The sequence below is a fragment of the Puma concolor genome, chromosome C2 (genome assembly GCF_028749965.1).
Source record: "Puma concolor isolate L17-30 chromosome C2, mPumCon1.1.hap2, whole genome shotgun sequence".
Taxonomy (NCBI): domain Eukaryota; kingdom Metazoa; phylum Chordata; class Mammalia; order Carnivora; family Felidae; genus Puma; species Puma concolor.
The window spans coordinates 70,039,978-70,053,444 of NC_141675.1; the positions used below are offsets into that span (position 1 = coordinate 70,039,978).

Consider the following 13,467-nt stretch of genomic DNA (forward strand, 5'->3'; position numbering starts at 1 on the left):
ACTACCAGTTCTCACTTGTAGGAAATCACCTCTACATTGATTTGTCAGACCAAATGAACCAACCAATATTATCTACTACAGAACATACATACATGAGTCATCTAGAATAAAATGCAAGAAGGGCAAACGAGACTAGATGAAATAAAGACAGTCAGCTATTCATGAGTATAGGACTCAAAAACAGGCAACAAGGCAAGTAGAGAAGCACCAAATTAGAAAACATACCCACATTCAAGAAGCAGAGGGTCCATGGATACAAAAGATTGTTATCTACTTAAACAAAAAATACTCTCCTACAGATGAGTAGACAAAGGGTAAAAAACACAAAAGCTTTTAAAGTAAATTCTCTGTTCTTTTCATTTCATAATACCTTGCCTGTTTCAACAACATTCAGAGAAAAGTAAAAATACTATCTTTTAAATGCACCACCCTTGGTAACTTTTTAAATCTGTTGATGAATTTTAAAACATTTATAAATACAAATATTTATTAAAATATCACTGAAATACTGTGTCAAGCATTGTACCTACCAGATGCTAAGGATAAAGATGGGTGAAAGCCTTCCCAAAGAAGGCTTTTGCCTAGTGAGACAGGACTCAACAAGTAACTCAAAGGGAGATCTGTGCTAGAAGCAGATGATTAGTGGTCACAGGCCAGGATGTCAACTTAAGACTGTCACAGAAAGAAGCTTAACCTTCAATCTGATGGTGTAACTTCATTCAGCCAAAATGTTGTGGTATGTCAGTTTTTAAACACTATAAGACAATCTATACAAACTTCTTCTCTAATGAAATAGAAAAATCTTACTATAATGGTTATTATTTTGTTACTATTCCTTATGAAAAGCAGTCAGGGTTCTTAATCCAGAGATGTTGGCAGATTAATCCTCCCAAAAATCTTATATTCACATTTATTAGCAATCAAATGTCTTTATTCTTCGTATCTTACTTTGAATGCACACTTTGGGGGATTAGAACTTCAGAATCCTAATAGAGCCTCAGAAAACTACCTAAAGAAATCAGCACCAATAAATGTGACTTACCTATGCTCTATCATTCACAACGACAATTTGATTCTAATTTTTAGTACTGACTCTAAATCCATAAAACTTAGAGAATTACAATTCTACACTACTTTAAACCAGTATTTTTTAAATTTGGTAAATAAAATCATTTTCAATTCATAAATTTATAGAAGCATGTTTTTAAATGAAAGATTATAGAAAATGCCTATACTAGCTATTAAAGCAAAACTTCAGTATTTTTGCACATATACATATCCTGTTATGTCTTATATATTTCTCAGTGAAAGTCCAAGTCTGCATAACATGCAACATGCATATTTGAAATAACTGATCCATACAAGCAACATCCACTGGGGAGCCAATGAGGAGTGTTTCATTTCCCAGAGAACAGAAAAGGAGTGGAGAGTCCATTCCAGAAAGTAAAAAGACTATTTTTTTTAGGAAAAGCAGTAACTTTTTTTTTCTTGAAGTATCAAGAGGTAACCAAAAATATTTAAAAATTACTGTAAAACAACATATACGGATGCCTGGGTGGCTCGATCAGTTGAGAGTCCAACTCTTGGTTTCAGCTCAGGTCATGATCGCACAATTCTGTGAGTTCAAGCACCATATTGGGCTCTGCACTGACAGCACAGAGCCTGCTGCTTGGTATTCTCTCTCCCTCTCTCTCTACCCTTTCCCCACTGTGCTCTCTCCAAATAAATAAACTTAAAATATATATATGTACCAGATACATAACAAAGGCACACAGTACACATTCTCTTTTTATTTTTTTAAGTTTTATTTTTATTTAAGCAATCTCTACACCCAACATCAAGACATCAAGACCCTCACATCAAGATTCGCATGCTCCTCTGACTGAGCCAGCCAAGCGCCCCCAAGTTCTCATTTTAGAGTGAGCAACATGGGAATGAAAGCTGGTGCAGTCACTCTGGAAAACAGTATGGAGGTTCCTCAAAAAACTAAAAATAGAACTACCCTACAACCCAGCAGTTGCACTACTAGGCATTTATCCACGGGATACAGGTGCGCTGTTTTGAAGGGACACCTGCACCCCTATGTTTATAGCAGCACTATCCACAATAGCCAAAGTATGGAAAGAGCCCAAATGTCCACCAATGGATGAATGGATAAAGAAGATGTGGTGTGTATACACACACACACACACACACACACACACACACAAAATGGAGCATTACTTGGCAATCAAAAGGAATGAAATCTTGCCATTTGCAACTACATGGATGGAACTGGAGGGTATTATGCTAAGTGAAATTAGTCAAAGAAAGACAAAAATAATATGACTTCACTCATATGAGGACTTTAAGAGACAAAACAGATGAACATAAAGGAAGGGAAACAAAAATAATATAAAAACAGGGAGGGGGACAAAACAGAGGAGACTCATAAATATGGAGAACTGAGGGTTCCTGGAGGGGTTGTGGGAGGGGGGGATGAGCTAAATGGGTAAGGGGCACTAAGGAATCTACTCCTGAAATCATTGTCGCACTATATGCTAACTAATTTGGATGTAAATTTAAAAAATAAAAAATAAAATTAAATAAATAAAATAGCTTCCAGATTAAAAAAAGAAAAAGAAGAGTGAGCAACAAAAGCTCAGTCACAAAATACAGAACTGGGAATTCTGGCCATCCAGTTCTCTGCAGTTGCCACAGGAAGCCCTGACAGGTTTACAAGGGGGAGTGTCACTTTTCTGCCTCTCTCTACAGCTGTTACTGCTGCACTTAACAAAGCCACCAAGTAGTAGCAAGCATTACTTCCCATGTGCCAGGCCCTATGGTAACTGCTTTACACATATTCACACTTGAATCCTCACAAGTGTTCTATGACGCATGTATTAATTACTCCTTATTTCCATTTTTCAGAGTGGAAACTGGAATTACCTAATTTTCCAGAGCCATACAACTAATAAGTAGGGGTGACAAACCGCCATGCCGGACTCCAGACAACCGAGCTCTTCGCCACAGCAACATACTACAGTAAGAGTTAACTGCCTAAGATCAGACACTTACCCTGCCTAGCAATCTTATCACTAAAGAGAGAAGCACTGCTCCCAGGGAAGCAGGTCACACTGTCAAGTCACAGTGAAGCAGAATTAAAGGCACAAAAACAGATGCTACCTTTCTGAGACTTTCCAGCTTAAGTTGAAAATGAGGAGCACAACTAGAACACCCTTTAGAATAAACTAAACATTCAATGAACAATTACAAGTGACGCCAACTTATACATACATGTAAATTCCCAAGTCAGGGATTGTGTAGTATCAAAACCCAGTTCCACAAATCCCATGATACCAAAAACTATCACAATTATTAAAAATCAACCACTAAACTATGAGAAATACAATTTTCACCTGATTTCCAAACCCTTGGCAAAACACCTTTGAAATCAGACAACACCTACATACATCTGTACAACCAGTATCTCCTTCTAATATTTGCACTGAATTTCTAATTATCGACCTTGGATAGGACTTGAAAATCACCAGGTCACTATTACTAAATAGTTCAAGTGGTCTGCTGACCCAATCATGAAACAGACCAACACTTTTTTTTTTTTTCAACGTTTATTTATTTTTGGGACAGAGAGAGACAGAGCATGAACGGGGGAGGGGCAGAGAGAGAGGGAGACACAGAATTGGAAACAGGCTCCAGGCTCTGAGCCATCAGCCCAGAGCCTGAGGCGGGGCTCGAACTCACGGACCGCGAGATCGTGACCTGGCTGAAGTCGGACGCTTAACCAACTGCTCCACCCAGGCGCCCCAGACCAACACTTTTTAATCATACTCAGTGGCTCTAATTTTCCCAACAAATCTGACAAATTAAGTGTTTGCAGAAATATACACAATTCCAGCTCTTCAAGAACTGTCTGAGAAGCATAGGAAAAATTAAGTTTTCTCTCTTCTTCTGACTGTCCAAATTGAAAGAAATAGATTAAGAATTCTTAACCGGATGCCTTGATTTTTCACAATCAATACTTTTTTTAAAATGGTAATACTGACATAGCAAGATTCAAACAGTTCAAAAGGTTATACATGAAAATAAGTTTCTCCCACATCTGACCACATGATCTCCCCATCCCAACCTCACCCCCTAAAATCACTGTTACTAGTCTCTTGTGTATCTTTCTGTAGTCATCCTAAACACGTAAAACAAACATACATACACACAACTCATACACTCTCCCATGTCTGTGTCCTCCTCACTGCCCTTCTCCCCTTTTGCAAGCTAAAATGGCAGCAGACTACAACATCCTCTGCCTGTTTTTTCACTTAAATGTATCTTTGAGAACCTATAAATACTAACAAGAAAGTTATAAACATTAATTCTAAACAAATTTGTAAAGGAACACTTCACACAAAACAACTCTCAACAGATGTTAAAACTGGTGACCTCTGGGGGCGCCTGGGTGGCGCAGTCGGTTAAGCGTCCGACTTCAGCCAGGTCACGATCTCGCGGTCCGTGAGTTCGAGCCCCGCGTCAGGCTCTGGGCTGATGGCTCAGAGCCTGGAACCTGTTTCCGATTCTGTGTCTCCCTCTCTCTCTGACCCTCCCCCGTTCATGCTCTGTCTCTCTCTGTCCCAAAAATAAATAAACGTTGAAAAAAAAAAAAATTAAAAAAAAAAAAAAAAAACTGGTGACCTCTGCTAGCAGGATAAAAGGAAAGCCAAGGTCAAAGAAGTAATCCCCCAACCATGAGGGCCTGTTAGTTCTCACAGAATAGGAAAACTACTTCCCTGACACAGTTAACAGACTGCAATCCTAAACTCAGTCTAGGATCTCACAAAGATACACTGTTTACTAAAGAAAACAGAGAAAGGTGATTTAAAGAAAACCCATTACTTTAGTGGGAGAAAACTTAAGTATAAGAGGTGCCTAAGAACTATACTAAAGCTACATATAGCATCTAAAAATTCACACATGTATGATAAATTCTATTCCACAAAAGAACAATTACACAGGGAAAAAAAGATATTAAGGAAATTCATTCATTATCTATTTCCATTACCTTATTTCAGAAACCCAAAGCAGATGACCCAATTGCCTTATACTGAAAGTTAATGACATCTGATAGCCAAAAAATAGAAATGGAACAAAATCAGTATACATTCTACCCAATTAGCTTGTTCAAATTAAGAGGAAAGCATAAAACACCTCTCACTAACCCATAAGCTGTATTCTACTAGCAGTTGAAGGTAACTAGCAAAATATACCATTACTATAAATTCTCTGGAGGTGTCTGCTTATGCTAATGCCAAATGCTTTCTATTATTCTATGTAAGGTTATAGATTTTTAGCCATTAAGCATATTTTCCATGTAGATCTCCCTCAAAAAAATTACATAAATGACAGAATCTCCAAATTTTAACACAGGAATTGACTATACAAGTATTGCTTGAAAGGATGAACTAGCTTTACATAACACTTCATTTGAACCTCTTCAGTTGCATTTCTAAAAACTAAATGATTTACCCTTGTAACTATGGCTTTGCAAAAAATGATAAAAATGTATTTGCTTAATACTGAATCCATATTAATATACTAGCCACCATTTAAGTGGATAACAGTAACAACAAAGCAGCAAATATCCACTTAACTGATTATCTATCTCATTACAAAGTCCTATCACACAAAGTGCTGGAAAGGACACAAAGAAAAAAAATGAAAGAAAAGGACTAATTACCACCTTTGAACTCGGACAAAATAGATATCAAGAAGTACACTGGTATCTAGTTCCTAAAAAGTAAAAATTATTCACTGCTTTTAAGGTATTTAAAATTTTAAACGTCTCATTAAAAAAAAAAAAAAATGTTTGAGAGTCCAGAGTACAATTTTATATGAAAAAGAATTATTCTATTAAGAGACTGGAAGCACCATCTCTGACCCTTGCTTTCCATGTTCTCCTCTGTTCTACCACCTGAAAAAAACTTACAATTGCTTAAGAGGAAAACAGATGGCAAACTCCTCAGTTTAAACATTCACTACCTATTCTTCCTCATTCAAAGTATTTATCTCACATTCTTTAATCTGGATACTCTTTGTATATTTACTGAAATTTAATTGTTGGTCTTTCAACACGATCTATACAGTTTGTATTAATTCTAAATTACAATAAGCTCTTACAGGGGCACGTGGATGGATCAGTCAGTTAAGTGTCAACTTCAGCTCAGGTCATGATCTTGTGGTTTGAACCCCGCGTGGGGCTCTGTGCTGACAGCTCAGGGCCTGGAGCCTGCTTGGGGTTCTGTGCCTCCCTCTCTCTCTGCCCCTCCCCCACTGGTGCTCTGTCTCTCTCTCAAGAAATTAAAAAAATAAAAAAGTATAAGCTCTTAGAAAGCAGGGGGACAAGCAGCTCATTTTGTTTGATGCAAATAAAATCATGCTGAGAACCTCATATTTAAATATTAAAAAATTCAACAGGATATAATACCAAATTAGTTGCTTTAGAATAAATTACCCAGGTTGTGAAGAACTAATATGGCACCCAGCCTTACCATAAAAACCTACTGAAGAGATGGTTATGGTAACTTTCTTCTGGTAGACTGAACCCACCTACACCATAAAATAGACACACTCTACACTGAATGTTAATACCCTCACAGTAATGACTCAAATGAGACTCCAATGTGGTCAAGATGCTAAAAACACAATCTTATTTAGGCACACTACAGAGAAAATAATGAGCAAAAAAGCCAGAGAGGTTAAGAAAATAAAGTACAAAATCCTAAGTTTCATTATAACTGCCACAAATACACCCAAATAAAGCCAACTTAGGGTGACAGGATTCCCAACTAGACTAGGTTCCTCACCAAAATCATGGCTACAATTCCAGGACCAAGATTTTTTTCTCTTCCTTGTCAACACTAGTAGCATCAAAATTCAAATTAACAGTTAAGTGCTGCTACAGCACACCTCAACCTTGAAGGTCTAAGTCCAACAGAAGCTTCGGCCACATCAACAGTAGTATAGGACCCATCACCACTTATTTTACCATGGGCACTTGTAGAAAGAAACAATCCATTGTAATATGAAGATAGTATGGTACAAAAATCAAAAATTCTGCTAATACCAGAAGAAAAAAAGCCCTTTCCTTCAAGAAATGTAACATGTAGTTGGGGCTAGGATAAACAAACCCATGAAATAATAATTATGGAGGTTGTGATAGTCATTAAACACAATGGTATCTCAGTGAAGAAATATCCTGAGTCGAGATAGCCAGAAACAGCTTCAGGGAAGGTGGACTGAAACTAGACTATAAAAAAGACAAAGGGAAGGACAAGCATGAGTGAAAAGCAGAAGAGTAACGTGTATGCAAAACCGCAGTATCTGATAGGCAGGCCAGAATCACAGTTGGGAGAAGAGAGGGAACTATAGCTGAATAGGTAAAATAGAGCCTTAAAAAGCCAGACTGAAGCTTATGAACCCTATCCAGTTGGCAAAGGGAAGCCATTACGGGTTCTCCACAGCAAAGGAACTGACACGATGAAATCAGTATTTTAAATAAATCACACTGCCAAGCAGTTACAGAACACAGAATGGAGAAGAAAGCCTGCTCAGAGCAACCTACTAGAAAATTAATGCAATAATCCAGACCTAAAACCATTCATTCAGTCTTTTGTTCATTCACTGTGAAGCAGTAGACTGCTAGCTAAGAACACTGGCCTAGAATCAGACACACGGGGCCTAAACCCCTCTGTGCGCCCCTTACTACTGAGCCTTGGCTTCCTCACTGTTAAAATCAAGGTATCAGCCACTCAGATTGTCCAAGTCCCTGTCAAAGCAGCTGTGTGGTCCTGACCCATAAATTCTATTAGTAGTTAACATCACTGCTGAATTAATAGTAAAAATGGGAAGTGAAAATAAGACAATGTTTAGAAATGTATCAGAGCAACAGAACTTCCAAGTAGAACTGTCTTGACAGCAGCTGAAAATATGGAACAAGAACACAGGTGAAAGGTCAAGGCTACAGAAAACAATGATCCACTTAAAGTCATCACTTCAATCTAAAAAGGAGATCCTAGGTACTTGCCAGATCCAGCCCTGAAAAACAAAATTCCTTTATTTAAAGAGTTGGAAAATGTTCCAAATGGTGGGAGATTTAAAAAGTCCAAGTAACAAAAGAACAGCAATAAAAGTCAGGCAAAAGACCCAACAGTGGGGGCGCCTCCGTACCCCAAACATCCAGCTCTTGATTTCAGCTCAGGTCATGATACCAGGGTCATGAGATGGAGCCCAAGTCCCCTTGTCAATGGCTGTGGAGACTGCTTAGGATTCTCTCCCTCCCTCTCTCTACCCCTCCCTAACTTGGGTGCTCAGGCACACACCCTCATTCTCAAAAAAAAAAGGCGAAAGACCCAGCACTAGCACTGTCACCATACAATGCTTGATATTGTTCCTAGTTTTTTTTTGTTTTTGTTTTTGTTTTTTAATTTTTTTTTTCAACGTTTATTTATTTTTGGGACAGAGAGAGACAGAGCATGAACGGGGGAGGGGCAGAGAGAGAGGGAGACACAGAATCGGAAACAGGCTCCAGGCTCCGAGCCATCAGCCCAGAGCCTGATGCGGGGCTCGAACTCACGGACCGCGAGATCGTGACCTGGCTGAAGTCGGACGCTTAACCGACTGCGCCACCCAGGCGCCCCTGTTCCTAGTTTTAAAATCAAATCTAATTATTCAAGGTTAAGTCTTCAATCACAACTTCAAGAGCAAATACATTAAGTTTATTTCAAATATTTTACCCAGGAAACTCAGGAAATAAAACTACTAAATATTTTCTAGGACACGGCCCCACTAAAATAAAGAACAAATAAAATGTAATACAAAGAAGCAAACTTCAAATCCAAACCCAACATCATCATCTTTAACAGCTTACATTTCCATGATACTTGTATGTCAAGTATTATTCTCAGCACCTTACACATACAATTCTCTCAATCTTTTTCAACTCTAGAAGCTGACAGTCCACATCATGCAGAAAGGAAACAAAGAGGGAGTCACTCCCCTTAAGGTTGCATAGGCAGTAAGGAATGGAGCTGGAGTTTGAACCCAGGCAGTTTGCCTCAAAGACCCCCGATGGAACACTATGCTACACAAAAAGACTTAACGTGACATTCTTACACAAGTTTTGAGGAATACATACTCTGAGGATGAGGATAATTAAACATACTCTTACTTGCTTTTCCTTCTTAATTTTAGGCATGGAACCATATTTTCTTTTTTCTACTGGCAGTACTTGGAAAGGCTACTTCACTGCTGTCCATCTTAAAGGTAGGAAACAGAGCAGTTGGCAAGGGGATTGCATCTTATTAAATGGTTCTAGAGAGTTAAAGACGATGTAGGTAGGACTCCTATGAATTTCATTTATCCATGCAATTACTTGACCCAGTTAATAGAGATGCCCAACTACAGAATTATAAACGCTAATTTTTTCCAAGGACATCTGACAAAACAGCTGGAAAAATCTGGCACAGCTACACTCATCCAGAACGAGCACAGACTAGGACTTAGACCTACATTAGAACCCTAATGCATCATTTGATCATTCTGTGGCCTAGGACAAGGGAATTAACTCTGCACCTCTGTTTCATCATCCACAGATCCAGTACTACCCACTTCATAAGATTAGCCTGAGGTATACATGACAGAGAAAGCACCTCACACCTTTCCTAGATCATAACCCAAGCAAAGTCTCTTTCCTCTGGCTCTTCATAACAGGGCAATTAATTGTACTCTTACAGAGTCTAATCCTGCAGGTGTTGGAGAGTAAACCTCTCCAGCATCAGCTTTTTTTTTTTAATTCAAGTTTCTGTTGGTGATAGAACAGGCGATACCACCATGATGGTCTCCAAACTGGACCATACTCTTACTAACTCACTACTATACAGCCCTGGGTCCTAACCCCTCTATACTATGGGGATGTATAAATGGCTCTGTTAGCTGATTTTTTTTGTATTTCAGTGACAAACTACAAATGTTATTTGTGAAATAAGTCAAATTCGCATATACTAGAAAAATACAGTCCCACAGTGCCAATATTTCTGCCATCTCTCTCCCCTGACTTACTGTCACTCACATTCTTTACAATTCTTTTTTCTAATTTTCTTTTTACATTTATTTATTTTTGAGAGACAGAGTGAGACAGAGCATAAGTGTAGGAGGTGTAGAAGAGGAGGAGACACAGAATCCGAAGCAGGCTCCAGGCTCCGAGCAAGCATTCAGCAACAGAGCCTGACACAGGGCTCGAACCCGTGAACTGTGAGATCATGACCTGAGTCGAAGTCGGTTGCTGACTGAGCCACCCAGGCACCCTTCCTCTCAATTCTTATATAAAAGACACAGGAATTGAGTAAACCCAACAAATTATTTCTACTAACTCCATCAAAATACATTAAGTCAGAAATTCTTTGTAGTAATACTGTTGGAGTAAATCTTAAAACTCCTGTGTCAGCTACTCAGCTGACAAGGTTGTACTTAAACATCATCGCTATGTAGGAACAGATGTATTTATTCAACAGGTTGTCATTACAAAGGTTCATTAGTCACATCTCTTTTTATCAGTAACCCCTATATTTATATTAAGCTTTTGCCCTTTCTGCTTATTAGCTTGAAAGGCTCTCAGGAAGTACTTATTTTCCTGGTAGGCACTATCATGATAATCATGATAAACCTTAATTAGATGTTGAAAACACAACAAAAAAATTCATGGACACACGTAAAAAGTTATTAAAATGTCTAACACTTCTTTGAGACAACCAATGCAAAAATACAACCTCCACAAGGGGCCACTCCACATATACCACATCTCCCAAATTAATAACTGAAGTTGGTATATGCAAGAAAAGCATTTTATAAACTGATGGTGAGCTTTGCAACAATTTTTAAGTCATTAACAAGTCCATTAAGTTCTGTAACAGTAAGGGAAACTTTTTCCACTTACATATGGTTTTCATCCTCCATACAGTGTACCATTTTGCCCTATAGATCTCATTCTAACTATTCAAATAGCAAAAAAGAGTAGTTATTTGTGGATTTAATGGTTGTGGTTACATAGATCACACAATGCATTATAGCAACACGGGGAAAAAAATCATATTCCAAACAGGCAGAAAAACCACAATTTCAGAGTAAAAAGTATAAACACACATCTCACGCCTAACCACTCGTAGGCATATTTTCTTTTTGCCACCCTTCCTTCACAGGTAAATGCTAACTATTTCTAGAACCCTCAATGATGATTTCTCAAGCTTGCTTGCCATGAACTCCCATGATACACCCCAACAAACACACTGTTTTCATGGAGACAAAGCTGCCCTATTTCCCTAGACTACAAACTTCTTAAAATGGTGAGAACATACAGTCCCAGGAAATAAGGATTACTAACAAACACCAATGTAGCACAGGTCTTATTTAACAAAAATGAAAATGAACTACACTGAGAAAGCCAAAAAGTCACTCACTGTATCTTCAATGTGTAATTACTATATTTTTTATAATTTGGTTTAGTAAGTAGATGAAAACACCACAGGGGCCTTATACTATGCAATCTGATAAAGAAGTCTTTGGGAAAAATGGAGGAGAAAAACCATTACTTAATTACATGGGGGGAGGGGAGGTCAGGCAATTCAGACTAGAAATCACCCATCATTTCACCCACCACATTTTACTAACAAGCTTATTTAAATCAGCATAAGGTTCTTGTATGGAAAACAAGGAAGCCAACAGTAAACTTCCCTAAGTCAACTGTAAATGACATACGTACTAAAACTCTTCACCTTGGTGCACAGTCCAAGATTCTAAGTAAACTCCAGACACTGAGAAAATCTAGCTTTTAACTAGGTCTCAGCACTTGTCATTTGTAATCACCAAATTATTTTAGAGAATGTTATGAGGTAACTTAGTAACAGGAGCATTCTTTAAGAGCCATTTCAACCGAAATTTTACATGAAACACCATTTTCACAACCTAAATTTAATCTCGGTTGCCACTGCAAAGTGATGCCTCTTTCGGCAAATTAGGAACTTCCAAAAATACTGAACATGTTAACACATGCATGGTTTCCCTCGAGCTGCCATTTAAGATTAATAATTTCACTTGAATAAAAGTCGGCTTCTGTTTAAAAAAAAAAAAAAATGACATCGGTTGCAAAGAGGAAGTTACCGAGAAACCACCCTCACAACGTGGCCTTTACACTGTCAGAAAATAATGTGACTTTGTGCCACCCAAAACTTACCAGGAAGCTGGCAATAACTTTGCCAATTCTACACTTCTGAACCCAACTTCAAAGAGACTCTAGCAAATACCTCCTTAAGACGATAAAAGGCACTAAGTTACAAATAAACACGTCCGGGAGTGCGGCCCCGCGGCCGCGCGCCCCTCCCCCTCCAGCGCCCCCGCCCGGGACGCGCGGCCCCAACAGCCGCCCGCAGCCCCCAGCACGCCAACCCGGGTCGCCGCGCCTGCACCGGGGACGCGCCTGGGGAGGGGAGCAGATTTCCATTGCTAACAGAATAACGTGCACCGAAAAGATCCCTCTCCTCTGCTAAAAATAGGCTATAAAAGAGTCGGCCTCATGATGGCTCCTTGATTCAATTTGCTGCAAATTCTTTCCTGAAAGCCTCCCCCCACATACACACACACACACACACACACACACACACACACACACACACACACACACAAAAAGGGGGTGTAAATGCACGAAGGGTGGAAGCGGGGGAGAAGGCCGAGGCGCACATTTTCGGGGACAACATAATAAGGGTGAGGATCCCCGAGATCAGGAAAGGGTAGGGGGTGGGCAGGCACGTGAGCATTTCAAAGAAGCCTGAGAGGAAAAAGGGGGGATGGGGCACCCTAAATGCCTTCCCTGCCTTCCCCTCCCCCACCAAAACCCCAGCTCGCCAAAGGGCCAAGTTGAAAAATGCATGTTCCACTTGTGCCCATCCCCCCGCGGCCCAGCGCCCCCCAGCCGCCTCCGCCCGCGCCCCCCGCCCCGGCCCGCGGCCGCCCCCACCCCGGGGTCCGGCCCCCAGCGCTTACCTGGAAACGGTGGCCTCCGACGCCGCTCCCCCCTCCCGGGAATGGAGGCACAAGGAAATTCCCCTCCTCGCCGCCGCCGCCGCCTCCAACCACCCCCAAAATAACCCCTCCGGGGGGTGAGAGGCAATTATAACCCCGGCGAGCGGAGGGCGCGGGGGATGGGCGCCGGGCGGGCGGGGGCGGGGAGCGCGGCGCGGGTCCCCAGGTGGCGAGCGGAGGTGCTCCCGCCGCGGGGGGAGGGGCGGGGGCGCACGCGGCCGGCGGCGGGGGGAGGCGGCGCGCGGGGGAAGGGCGCGAGCGGGGAGAGGAATTGAGGCAGAAGGTAAAAGCTGTTACTAAGGGAAAGAGCCAAACGGTTCGGAGCAGCCAACGGCTCAGACACTCAAC

The 13,467-nt window shown here is 40.5% G+C and overlaps 1 protein-coding gene across 8 annotated transcripts in view; it reads right to left on the reverse strand.

Moving 5' to 3' along the window:
- Positions 1–13,214, reverse strand: part of TBL1XR1 (TBL1X/Y related 1) — a 179,368-nt gene extending 166,154 nt beyond the window's left edge. For 3 of the 8 annotated variants that reach the window (XM_086674754.1, XM_086674753.1, XM_086674756.1), the window contains exon 1: positions 12,275–12,946. The gene's annotated coding sequence lies outside the window, so the exon portion shown is untranslated. Of the gene's footprint in view, positions 1–12,274; positions 12,947–13,080 lie in introns of those variants that run through there. The other 5 variants (XM_086674752.1, XM_086674755.1, XM_086674758.1 and 2 more) reach the window with 3 other exon arrangements.
- Positions 13,215–13,467: the final 253 nt, after the last annotated feature.